General features: G+C 43.8%; 1 long non-coding RNA gene across 1 annotated transcript in view; it reads left to right on the top strand.

Moving 5' to 3' along the window:
• Window positions 1–10,369: 10,369 nt before the first annotated feature.
• LOC133390490 (uncharacterized) overlaps window positions 10,370–13,670 on the top strand; it is a 34,375-nt gene continuing 31,074 nt past the window's right edge. The window contains exon 1 of the long non-coding RNA XR_009764412.1: window positions 10,370–10,535. This is a non-coding gene — a long non-coding RNA (uncharacterized LOC133390490). The remainder of the gene's footprint in view (window positions 10,536–13,670) is intronic.

Below are 13,670 nucleotides of genomic sequence, written 5' to 3'. Positions count from 1 at the left end.
TAACTTTTTTCCCCTCCAGCCATGTGCCTGCTGTATATCTCCCCTGCCCACTCACAAATTGCTCTTCTGGATGCAGGAGAAATTGGGGTACAAAAGCATATTGACAAGAGAGGCATCTAGTTCGGCCCTGACTGAGACGTTGTGTTCAAATGAGGAGACTACACTAATACACCAGCCTGGAATATTCATTAGCCTCAGGATCTGCAGTCCCTTCGTGGTATGAATAATATAGGAACGGCCAAAAAGAGTCTTCCCTACAGTTTTTTCCTGGCTAAAAAATCTCCTTTTGAGGTTTTAAAAGAGCATTTTCCAATAGTGCAATGAATGGGTCTCTATGTTCTTTTTTTACAGCAAGCAAGGAAGAAGTAGCAGGCAGTCCCAGTTGATTTATACATTGCCTCAGACAAGATTATATATATATAAAAGAAAAAGACCAAAGACCTCCAGAAATGCACACCATATCGGCTCTTTCAATGCTTCACCAGAGCACAGAGAGCTACAATTCTCTGAAAATGTTCATTTCTGAAACAAGACACCTGAAGCCTAGTTTCTAGTACTAGAGCTGTCCAGAGTCCCCATGATCTGTCTCGGGGTCCCAATTCGGGGTTTCTGGATTGAGCAGACATGCCCTGTGCCAACCTGGGGCCAACCACCCCAGATTAAGTCCTGGTGCTATCATTTAACTGGCATTTAAAAAACCCAATAAAACATAGTTTTGGAAGGGAAGGAGAAGGCACTACGGGCCCATCCATACAACTGTATAATCCACAATGTTATAGCTTTGTGTCCTCATTAATTCACTGTTGTCCATATGACGTTGCGAGCTAGTATGGATTTTCGCATTCAAAAATCCACATTAAAAATACAGTCGAAAAACCAATATAATTTCCTGTATCAATAATCAATTGCATTAACATCCGTTCTCTTGGATGCAATGTCAGGGACTTTCCTTCAATAGGCAGTCCATGGACATTCCTCCATCATATGCCAAGCCCCTGTCTCCTTCCCCCCAATAGCCAGTTGCATTTCTGGTACAGTAGGGCCCTGCTTACCGGCGTTCCGTTTTGCGGTGTTCTGCTCATGCGGCGGCTTTAAATTTGGGGAAATTCCCCTTTTTAAAGCCGATTTTGCGCTTTTATGGCGTTTTGCGACATTTTTGCATCATTTTTGCGCAATGTGGCCCATTATAGTCAATGGGTTCCACTTTACGGCGATTTCTGCTTTACGGCGGGGGGCTGGTCCCTAACCCGCCGTATTAGCGGGGCCCTACTGTACTGAAGTTGGATCCACCCTCTGTCCATGCCTCCTTCTCGTTTCTTACAGTTCATTTCTGCTTCTGGTACTGAACTGGAATACTTCCTCCTTCTGAATTCAATAACTGTATCGCACTGGGTTTTTGTTTTTTTTTAAATACTATTTTGCGATCAAACGTAAAATCAAATGCTTAATGAATAATATTTCCAGTTAAAGCTATTTTGCAATATTACGCAAACAATTCATTAAAAACATGAAGTTTAAAGGAGGACTTTTTAACTGAGCTTCCTTGGGCTGATGGGGGTAAAGGGGGGGAGAGGAGCAAGCTCTAGTACTTTACTGTGGCATTGATCTTGCAGCCGATGCAGCAGCAGGCAAAGCCTCTTTTTGCTGCCCAACAGCTGAAGGGAGGAGGAGCCAAATTTACCAATGATAAAGTCATGATAAAGTTATGGGACAAAGTCTGAGTGGATTTCCTTTTATCGTTTCCTCAGAACCTTCATTAGGAAAGCTCTTTAATAAGAACATACCCCCTCATTAGCTATTTCAGCTAATGATTTTGACATCTTTGGGATGAGAGACACGTTCTAATTATTTGATGACGGAGAGATCCTGTATTCTTCCTTTGAACCTAGACCTAGAACCTAGAACCTTGCTTTTTATACTATTCACACTTAGATCCAACCAAGTTCCACCTATTATTTCCCCTTTGTCAATCTTTTGTCCTCCCTCACAAGCCTCCTTTCAACATCTTATCTCTAGGCATTCCATTGTCCACCTAGTCAAACTTATTCTCATCCTTCTCACACAAGCTCAGCTACCTGTGATTTCTTACCCAGTGTTGTCCTCCATTTCTGAGGCAGGCAGACTACCCTGTGTGTGTGTGGCTTTGAGTTTGGTCTCAGCTAAAAAAAACTCCTAATAAACTAAGCCTGAAGTTCTCTGAAACATCCTTTGTATGTTTTCTGTCCTCATGGAGACAAGATGTTTACATGGTGACATATGAGGCAGGATTCCATAGCAGAGAATACATTGTTGAGTGGAAAGAGAATCTTGGTTGCTGAAGAAGGCGGCTTTACAGGGAGCACAAGTCGCTTATCCAGTGGGGAAGAGAATGAGACAATGTGAATGGAATGAATATTTAGAGCAGGGCAGTGGCATTTCTTTTCTGATGGAGATTCACATGGAGGACTTCCATGCACTATACTACATGTAATGTTGGCATGTGAGACCCCACCATACATTAAAGCACATGTGCCAGTACTATTTTTTAGCAATGTCAGTACAGAGAACCTGGTATTGAAAAATAGCTCTTTGATGTGTGTATGTGTGTGTGTGTTTAGTAGCATGGTACTTGTATAAACCTTACTTGAAATTAAACTTTTTGATATGTTCCTCTAGGCTTAGTGGAGGCTCACATGCCCGCACTATGCAAGGTACATGGGTAAAATGTGATTGCGTGTGTGGTAGATTTGCACATTAACAGCAATTTGCTGTTCTTGTGCTGTTCTTTCTAAGCTTCATGTAATGTATGGGGTTAACTGTGATTTTGCTAAAATGGGATTCAAGCAAGCATTCAAATTGAACTTTTTTCTAGTGGCACATGAATAAATCATATGCTTGCTTACTTAAATTTTGAGAAACCAGTGTGTAAATAATGATGTGCATTTAAATCCGCTTATAGTCAGTCAACCACAGAGGCATACAGAGCCCAGTATGAGCAATGTTTGTTATCCAGGGAACCCTCTTCAGCTTCCGATAAGGATCTCGAGTGCTCCATGATAGTGAGCTTTTGTAGCCTGGGGCCTTTGTGCCACTTGCTGCCTAAGGCAGTCTCTTTCATCTTCATTCATCACAGCATTCAGTAATTGATCAGACGAACATTCATACCAAACATACTGATTGGATATTAATATTAAAAATTATACCAACTTCTTCAAGAGGTTTCCCTCCATATCTCCTAAGTCCGGGGGTGGGAAAATCTAGGTCTGGAGGCCAAATGCAGCCCCCCCCCGGCCCTATCTATCTGGCCTTTGGGACTAATCCCAGGGTAAACCCCTTATCAGCCATGCACGGTCCTTGAGGGTTTTTGTCTTCCTAGAATGTGATATCCGATAAAGCTGTGATAATTGAACTCAGATTCACTAATAGTCAAAAAACCTTGCGGTTTAAGAATGTACCTACAGCCAACTGATATTTCTATCAAACTTTAAAAAGCAGAGAATTGGGCAGCTATAGTGAATGTACCAGGGGAGCAGGAGACCTGACCTCCTCTCTGAGATATTGTACTGCCCTGCAAATTTGTCAAAATGCAAACACCATTTGGGTTGGTCTTTCACAGTCTAATCCACTCCCTGTGTAGCTTGGAAGAATTTGGTAACATGTACCTCTGAGCATATGGTGAGTAGGGGCAATACCTGCCATCTCCAAAGATGGAGAATTATATTTTTGTATGTTTGTTGGTGCTCTTCTTACTTTGCTTCTTTTCTGTGTTACTACTGTTTCTACAGAGAATCTAATCTAGAAAATTATATTTCTCTCATTAATCATACTAGAAATCTGTGTCAAATTAATTCTTATTAATTTCAAAGCATTTTTATTGGTCAATGTCATATGATGGTGAATACAGCCTTTTGTGTTTCAAATTGGAGGTTATGTTGCAGTCGAGGGGCGAAATAAGACACAGAGACATCAGCTTGGGTTGAACAAGGGCCACTTTATTAAATTACAGCAAACCAAACCCAATTTAAAGTGACCTGCAGAGGGAAACCTAGGTGCGGGAACTGTCTATAAGCAAGTAGCTTGCCACACAGCTCTGGGCGACCAGCCCCTGCTGGGGCAAGGGCAAGCCCATCTGCTTACCCTTTACCCCGGCCACACCTTGTAGGTGAGTAGGGGGGCCTTCCCACGTCATCCCCACCCGGGGCCGTATAACCCCTGGGTAGATGAGGATAAGTTGGCCCCAGAAGCAGCCCATATCCTGCCCTCGAGCCGTAAAGCCCTGACAGACAGGCCTCCGGAACCGCCAATCACCTCCAAAGGTGCCTAAGGGGGCCACCTAGCTGTCCTTACCTATTTCCCTTCCCGCACCTTCCCGCACCAGTGCAAGATGCATAGCCCGGTAGGGCATTAACCTGTCTAATACATTCAAGTTAGCCAAATAAGCCAAAACCACCTATTAAACACAACGCCCCCTAACCCAATTCCGTCCCACTCCCATGGTGTGGAGCAGGCAAAAAACCTGCCCGCCAACGAGGGTGGGCAGGATAAAAATTCCTACTTGGCCCCGAAGCAACCCCTAGGCACACCATAAAAGAGGGAGGGTGGGGTGGGCGTCACGCTGGCAAAGAGGAAGGTAGGAGGGGCGGCTGGACTTAAATAAGCCCCAAAGCCCTGCCCCTCCACACTGCACGTTGCACGCACACAATAGGTGCGACGCGCGATGTTGCCCCAAACAAAGATGGAGGCGGCAGCTTCGCCCCCATCTGCAACCTTGCCCCACTCGTCAGCTGCGCGGCGAGCGGGGCATCATTTCTATTTCTATTTTGGGTGCATTAACAGTTGAATCTGAAACTGAATCTGAAAGGAGGAAGGTGAAAGAAACCCAGCAGAACTTACACCTTGCTGCTGTTGGCCTCCTGCAAAACTCCATCTGCAGGCTTCCTCGGGTGTCAACTGCTACCCCCTGCAAGGCCTGGGTGCCAGCTGAATCAGATGGGGCTAACAAGGGAGAAGACAACTGCCAGAGGGTGGGAAGAGAGCTCCCCTTCAAAAGAGCCACCTCTAGCCAAGGTTCCTCCCCTCAGTGTCAGGCTTCTTTTAACATGTGCCAGGGTAGGAGTAGTCGGGGGCCTGCCATTGAGGTAATATTGGACAGGGGACATAATAGTGGTGGGAGGCAGACTGCCTGTTACAGGGGAAGGGATATAAGACATATTCATGCTTGCATCCCTTCTGGTCTCCCTTCCAACCCTCGAGACACTGGTAGCTATTCTGGGAACTCCCTGGATCTTACTGTCCTGCTGATGAATGCAAGGTGAGTGACTAACAAAACCACATTAATTCAGGACTTAATCCTAGATGAATGCGCTGACCTTGCTTGTATTACCAAAACCTGGCTAAATGACCAAGGTGAAGTAGGTCTCTCCCAGCTCTGCCCACCAGGTTTTGTGGCACTCCAGCAGCCTAGATCCAGGGGACGGGGAGGTGGGGTCACAATTGTCTGCAGGGAATCTATCTCCCCTGTCAGGTACCCTGTCCCGAGGTTAGCCACATGCATTAGTCCAGATGATATTAGAGACAGCCCCATGGTTGTCATGGCAGCCATGAAGTCCTGAGCTGGATCTGTGAGTCTAACCTCGGCATGTATGTTGAAGTCACCCAGGACCATCAACTGCCCTCAAGGATCGGTATTGGGACCTGTACTTTTCAACTTGTTCATTAATGACCTAGAATTAGGAGTGAGCAGTGAAGTGGCCAAGTTTGCTGACGACACTAAATTGTTCAGGGTTGTTAAAACAAAAAGGGATTGCGAAGAGCTCCAAAAAGAACTCTCCAAACTGAGTGAATGGGCGGAAAAATGGCAAATGCAATTCAATATAAACAAGTGTAAAATTATGCCTATTGGAGCAAAAAATCTTAATTTCACATATACGCTCATGGGGTCTGAACTGGCGGTGACCGACCAGGAGAGAGACCTCGGGGTTGTAGTGGACAGCACGATGAAAATGTCGACCCAGTGTGCGGCAGCTGTGAAAAAGGCAAATTCCATGCTAGCAATAATTAGGAAAGGTATTGAAAATAAAACAGCTGATATCATAATGCCGTTGTATAAATCTATGGTGCGGCCGCATTTGGAATACTGTGTGCAGTTCTGGTCGCCTCATCTCAAAAAGGATATTATAGAGTTGGAAAAGGTTCAGAAGAGGGCAACCAGAATGATCAAGGGGATGGAGCGACTCCCTTACGAGGAAAGGTTGCAGCATTTGGGGCTTTTTAGTTTAGAGAAAAGGCGGGTCAGAGGAGACATGATAGAAGTGTATAAAATTATGCATGGCATTGAGAAAGTGGATAGAGAAAAGTTCTTCTCCCTCTCTCATAATACTAGAACTCGTGGACATTCAAAGAAGCTGAATGTTGGAAGATTCAGGACAGACAAAAGGAAGTACTTCTTTACTCAGCGCATAGTTAAACTATGGAATTTGCTCCCACAAGATGCAGTAATGGCCACCAGCTTGGATGGCTTTAAAAGAAGATTAGACAAATTCATGGAGGACAGGGCTATCAATGGCTACTAGCCATGATGGCTGTGCTCTGCCACCCTAGTCAGAGGCAGCATGCTTCTGAAAACCAGTTGCCGGAAGCCTCAGGAGGGGAGAGTGTTCTTGCACTCGGGTCCTGCTTGCGGGCTTCCCCCAGGCACCTGGTTGGCCACTGTGAGAACAGGATGCTGGACTAGATGGGCCACTGGCCTGATCCAGCAGGCTCTTCTTATGTTCTTATGTTCTTATGTTAACACCAACGCCAAGACCAGCTCCACCAGCTTAGGGAGGGAGACTGTTGGGCAGCAGGGTGGACAGTACACCAACAGAATCCCCACTCTGTCTCCTTGACCCAATGCCAGGCACACATATTCAAAGCTGGAGGTGTTAGGGACAGGGGAGAGTAGAGGGAAGGAAGAATGGGGAGAGGGGAGCAGAAAAAATGGGAATGGAAGGGGGATTGGAAGGAGGGGATTGGAAGGTGAGTGAGGAGGGGTGAAGGAAGGGGAGGGAAGGGGCAAAATGGTGGTGATGGGAGGGAGGAGGAGGGGAGGGCAGGTTTGATCGTTTGCATGCTTATTGAGTTCAGTGGGATTTACTCCTGTGCAATCATGCTTGAAAATGAAATGGACTGCCTTCAAGTCAAGTCCAACTTATGGCGACCCTATGAATAGGGTTTTCATGTTAAGAGGTATTCTGGCAGTTAGTTCTTACTGAGCATGCCCAACATTATCATTGAGTTCAATACAAAATTTCTTAAATTAATTAAAAATCAGTCAGGCATGCATTTTTTTAAACGTTTAAACTGCAGAAGATGAAGGTCAGAGTATCAGTAGTAGGATTACAGGGACTTTCTGAACATGGATTTTTTAAAATTAATTTCAACAGATTATGAGAACTCTGACAAAAAAAGTCCAAAAGGGGTCTGGTTTCTCTCTCTCTCTTTTTGTACTTTGAACCCTCAATACTCTCTGACTGTTTTGTATATCGCCATGAAAATTGAGAGGGTTGTTAAGCAAGAGTTTCTGAGTACAGGACTATACATTTTGTAAGGTTTTGTTTTGAAATGAGCTTATGGGAAGCATCAGAATGGCATGGGGGTATTTTAACATTGCGGAATGCAAAAAATCCCTGCTCACTATAGTATACAGCCACTCTTGTGGCTGTATAATAATGCTTCATGCTTGCCTGGATGGAGGGGAAAGAAGGGTGTGTCACTCTGTGTAAAACTAGACTGCTGTAGAAAGGTAAAAATTACATTAATTGTTCCACCCATTTTTGCCTCTGGACCTGCCCACAGCTTGCATGTTGCTCCTGAAAGGTTTCCAAGAAGGGAATGTGGCCCTCCATTTGGAAAAGGTTCTCCACCCATGCCTAAGTCCAACCTACTTAAAATCCTATCTCTAGTTTTGTCATTCCATGATTCCCCAGTGGACAAATCCCAAGGGGGGCTTTGGGGAAGAAATCCTTTCAAATCTCTGTGGAGCTCAATTTATTGACTAGGCAAACCAGATCCTCTTCTTTCAATTCCACCTCATATAAATAGTTCATGTGATCCTTCTGATTTCTATCCTTTGCTTTCTTGGTTTTACATCATTCTTGAACACAAGTGATTGAAGTTGAGATAATATTCTATGCAGTGACACACACTTCTCAAATTGCACATCTTAAACTGCATTTGTCACTTGGAATCATGTTGTAAGCCAACCAAGATCAGCAGATATTTCTTGTTTGGATATTTCTAGCATATGAATCCTTAGCTGATAGCAACAAAAGTTTGAGTTCCCCAAACATCTTCCATTTGTAATTCAAGGAGATTCTCAGACAATCACATGGATCAGATTTGAAGGGAGCCAGCCCACTGTGTGAAGATTCCGAGGCAGTTTAGGATGGAATGAAAAGGGCACGTGAAGAATAAAAGAATTTGGAGCTTAAAAAGAAATTGACAAGTAAGGAAAATCCTGCATTTGGATAATTTCTGAGGACTAACTAATAGATTTTTGTTTGGAGGAGTGTGTCTATGCTGTTGCCCTTGTATTGTAATTTGGATCCTCCCAATGCCATATAGGAGTCTTTGCTACGACTTAGACTTCAGCATATGCTATCGTAAGTCAGATAGAGAATGGAATGTTGGTTTATATTATCATCAGTGTTCTGATAGTGTCTGAATTGTTTTTGCCATTGATTTAGTGACCTTTCTTCCCTCTTATTCCTAGAATCCCTTTGTAGCATCATATCCTTCCTTTGTAAAACATCTGTCATAAGAGCCTGGCTACATGCTACATTCACCGCAGTTCCGAAAACAACAGAGTCTCGTGGCATCTTAAAGATTAACAAACTTACTATGGCATAAGTTTTTGTGCACCAGGCTTTTTGGTTTTGCTGCAGCAAACTAGCATGGCTGCCCCCCTTGAAACTGTCACCATTCCAAAAGTGCCCTCCTGTTAGTCAGTCAGCACTCAAGGAAGGCTTGGTGGTGTTCATCTTGATGTCATGCTGAGAAGGAGGAACAGCTGCTGGCCTGTGAGCTTTTGTCTCCTGCTATCTTGTACAGTTAATTTCCCCCATTTCTCAATTGTTAGGGGAAATGAGCAGAGTAAGATAAGAGATAGGCCAGCAGCCTTTCCTTCTCTCTCAAGTGTGACACCAAGGCAAACACCTCCAAGCTTTCTGCAAGAGCTGACTGTTCCGAGGGCACCTTCAGAATTCTCAGTGGTCAAAGCCTGTTGACTTTTCATGTGATAAATGTCATTGTTTAGCCAGGCTGTTCTGTTGTTAGTAGAGGTTCCACATCATTAGAATTGAGAAAGTATAGAAGTGGGGTGGTCTGGGGAAGAGAGTCGAGATACTCAAGAGAGAGAGAGAAATGAACTAGCAAGACTCCAGGTAGCTGAAACTCAGCATGTAAATAGTGGAACATCTGGTAAGATTCCTGCAACTGCACCTTTCCATTAGAATTTTAATTATTTTACTCCTATTTATAAAGCCACCCTATTCCTCCTGCAGAATGTCCAGTTTTTCTTTTTTTATTTTGAGAAAGGAGTCTCGAAAAGGGACTTGGTCAGTTTTCACTACATGTCAGTCTTGATTGATTGTCGAGTTGCCAGGTTCCATTAAAAGTGAGACACTATTTAGAAAGTGGAACCATATAACTACAGCTTCCTGGTCTTTTAGAAAGTGTGGTGCAGCTAAGTGCAGACAGAATGCACTAGAAGGTGGGATTCTTTTTCTCTGATTAAAGGACGGTGTCCAAATTTGTAACTACAAAGCTCACTCATTGATATGGTTGTCAGGTAGCAACCTGCCCCCCCCATTTTCTCTTGAATGTTAACAGTGCAGCAGGTCTCCCTCCCTCCTCACCTGTCACCTGGCATCAGTGCCTCCGGGGAGAGATGAGAAGCAGAGTTCATTCCATCAGCTTTGCTACAAGACCAACTCCATCAGACACCTTCTACATCTGAACTGTTCCTATGCTACCTGGTCATTTAAAAATGACCATTTAAGTATTGGTGCCTATTCGCTTTTTACCTTTTTCTTCCCTGTCCCTTTTCCCTTGTGTGTCATGGTGTTTTTTTTTTAATTATAAACCCATGGGCAGAAGCTGTCTTGTTTTAATTAATTGAAATCACTCTGGCAGCCATTTTGGTTGAAGAGGGAGGAACAAATACTATAAATAATGATGACAATGAAATGCCATTGCTGGCCTTCTGGCTCATTCTTTTCCTGGTCCATCTGCATTCCCTTCTCCCCTACCTACAGCTAGCTGGGGAGGAAAGTGAGTAGATGGATTGGGGGAAGGAATGAGAGGCATATGTGCAGCTGAAGGCAATTTTCTCCTACATTGTTAAGGGAGGAGGTAAACTTTCACTTTCCAAATTACAACCGGACTATCTTCTCGATAAGCGGTCCTTGGATTTGGACACTAATCAGTGAGAGGAATCCCATCCCATCATCCTGGTGTTGCTTATCCACCCAGCTGTGGCACATTTCATCAAAGATCAGGAAAGTTTCCACTTTCTAGTGAGTGTTTCACTTTTACTCCAGAAAGATTATCTTGTTTGACCCTGGATACACGCAGACAGATTGCATTCCGCTTGTTTGGTACTGACCTTTGTACACTGCAGCTGTTCTACCCGGGTTAGTCGAACTGTAAACAACGGAGAGCATGGATGGTTCTCCAAATTACAGAATAATGAAAAGGTCAAAGTCTTTTACAGACTGTCTTGCATTTCTCCAGCCACAAGGTATTAAACAACACAATACTATGCCTTGTTTGGGTGTCTTGAGGTTTTAATGAGAGCAGAAAATGCCTCTGCATGAATCTGTGCTTCTGACAGAGATTGTAATGAGAAGAGCAAATGGTGATAAATTCGTGGCTCTTCTTTTTTGGTTCTGGTCATGTGGCATGTTTTGCTTGTCATGCGAGGAGGAAAGCAGTTACATGGAAAAGTTGCTGCAAATATGCCATTCTTTTTGTGAGGTGATTATAAAATTTGGTAACTAGTTTACTCCAAAGAATAGGTTTTCAGATCACAGAAAGCTTGCCATTTAAGCTGGTCTCATGGACTTTATGAGGCATTGTTAGACAGGCCAGTAATTAGTTTTACTAGTCAATATTGCAGGCACCCTGGGTTCTGTACTGAAGATCACTAATGGGATTTCAGACACACCTAGCTGTATAGTGAAAAAGAGGAGAAAATCATTATATCATGCTTGCTATCTCTTTTCATGCTCAGGATGGTTGAGAAATGGTTTGTTAGGTTAAAAAAAGATCTTGATTATAAGTCCCCTGCATATTAAAACTTTTTTTAAAAGCACACAGAAGAATTCCACATGAATGAGACCACCAAGTTCTAAGTGGTTTGGTGTTTGACCGGGGCCTGTCCAAGACTTTGGCCCATGAGGCAGCTCTCTCATTAGTTAACATTAGGCTCTTGTGCAGCTCCTATTGATTTGACAGGACAACATCCTGGTGGTGACTGGTGAGGTCTGTCTGTTTCCCATTCTGGTAATCTTAATAGCACCCAAAATCTGCCATCAGGCCACTTCTGTTTTGTATTCATTGCTTCCTGGAATACCACTGAGGAGCAATCCAGCAATCAGGCACAAGGATCTAGTTTTGTCTTAGAAAAAGACAGACTGGAGTTGGTAAATTCAAATCGGCAGAGTGTGTTCATTCATTTCAAATCAGCTCATGAAACCTTGTGATGTAAGACAAAAAACATTCTTGCAACCTTTTCGTATGTAGAAAATGCATCACTCTATCATTCAGCCTCTAAATGTTTTTAAACAATGATGGCAATCCATTCTACCTGAAGAACTTTTGTGTTAAGGCAGAAGGGCCTTATTTTGTTTTCCTCATAGGAAGTTTGTGTTTCAGTGAAATGTTCAGAAATGGGTTTTTTATATCAAACCACAGGGAAAATAGTTCAAGAAGAAGATCCAATGATGAAAGTCTGCCACCTTATTACTTTTGGACTGTGAAATAGAGTCATTTCAGGTGCACACAAAAATGTGGAGTAAACAGGGCAATAGATTTACTCTTTGAATACAACATTTTTATAAAAGCTATTTTAAACTGGAAGAAGATTCTAGTAGGGGTCCTGACAACATGTGACCGGTTAGGCCAAATACAACCCACTTGTTATGTACTTTAGTCTAACTAGGTATTTGACAACCCCCAATCAGCCTTTGGGTCTCCTGCCTTCTTGGAGAAAACAAACAGTTCAGTTCTACATATACTTAAAGACCAAAGCAACTCCTTTGCCCCAAGAGATTGTTTCACACTAAGGGAACATCACCAAATCCTCAATTACCTACAACAGATACTCCCCATCATATAACATCAAATCACCATCAAAATGATCACTTATTTATTATTTAGTACCAGGGCAGGATGTTTTACCACAGGGAAGCCATTTTCTATACCATCCCAATGGCCTCCAAAACATGTGTTCTGTCTCAAACTGTATTTCTATCAATGATTATACGGGTCTATACAGTTATATCCCCAAGTTTTGAATAACTTTCGCCCAATTTCGAACCTACCATTCCTGGGCAAGATCATTGAGCGAGTGGTGGCTAATCAGTTGTCGACACACTTGGATGAAACGGATTATTTGGATCCATACCAATCGGGTTTCAGGACTGGACATGGAACTGAAACAGCATTGGCCGCTCTAGTTGATGATATGAGGAGGGCATTAGATAGGGGAGAATTCACCTTTCTTGTCCTCCTCGATCTCTCAGCGGCTTTTGATACTGTCGACCACAGTATCCTTTTACATCGCATGGAGGAATCGGGAATAGGAGGCACTGTACTACGGTGGTTCCATTCCTTTCTTTCCGACAGGCATCAACAGGTAGCATTGGGGGAGGAGGTTTCAGACCCTTGGCCTCTCAATTGTGGTGTGCCACAGGGCTCTATCCTCTCTCCCATGCTATTTAATATCTATATGAAGCCGCTGGGGACAATCATCAGGAGATTTGGGCTGCAGTGTCACCAATATGCGGATGACACTCAGCTCTATCTCTTGTTTAAATCTTCACCAGAGTCTGCTGTGGAGACCATGTCCAAGTGCCTGGAATCCTTGAGTGGATGGATGGGAAGGAACAGGCTGAAGTTGAATCCTGATAAGACTGAGGTGCTACTCGTGGGAGACAAGGGAAGGCTGGGAGATGTTGACCTGGTGTTCGACGGGGTGAAATTGCCCCTGAAGAACCAGGTCCGCAGCCTTGGGGTTGTTCTTGATTCCAAGCTGTCCATGGAGGCTCAGATTTCAGAAGTGAGCCGGGCAGCTTGGTATCAATTACACCTCATTCGTAGACTGCAGCCCTACCTTCCTGCTCATCAGCTCCCACTGTTGGTACATGCCCTGGTCACCTCTCGGTTGGATTACTGTAATGCACTGTACGTGGGGTTACCCTTGAAAACGGTCCAGAAATTACAACTTATACAAAATGCTGCGGCTCGACTACTTACAAACTGTCGCCGCCGGGAACACATCACCCCAGTGTTGTTCGACCTACACTGGCTCCCAGTTATTTTCCGGGCCCAATTCAAGGTGTTGGTATTAACCTTTAAATCCCTATACGGTCTCGGCCCAGTTTATCTGATGGAGCGCCTCCAGCGCCACCAACCATGCCGCCCAACAA

Source organism: Rhineura floridana, chromosome 1 (assembly GCF_030035675.1).
Source record: "Rhineura floridana isolate rRhiFlo1 chromosome 1, rRhiFlo1.hap2, whole genome shotgun sequence".
Taxonomy (NCBI): Eukaryota; Metazoa; Chordata; class Lepidosauria; order Squamata; family Rhineuridae; genus Rhineura; species Rhineura floridana.
The sequence above is the reverse complement of the archived record's forward strand: the minus strand, read 5'-3'. Positions and strand labels throughout refer to the sequence as shown.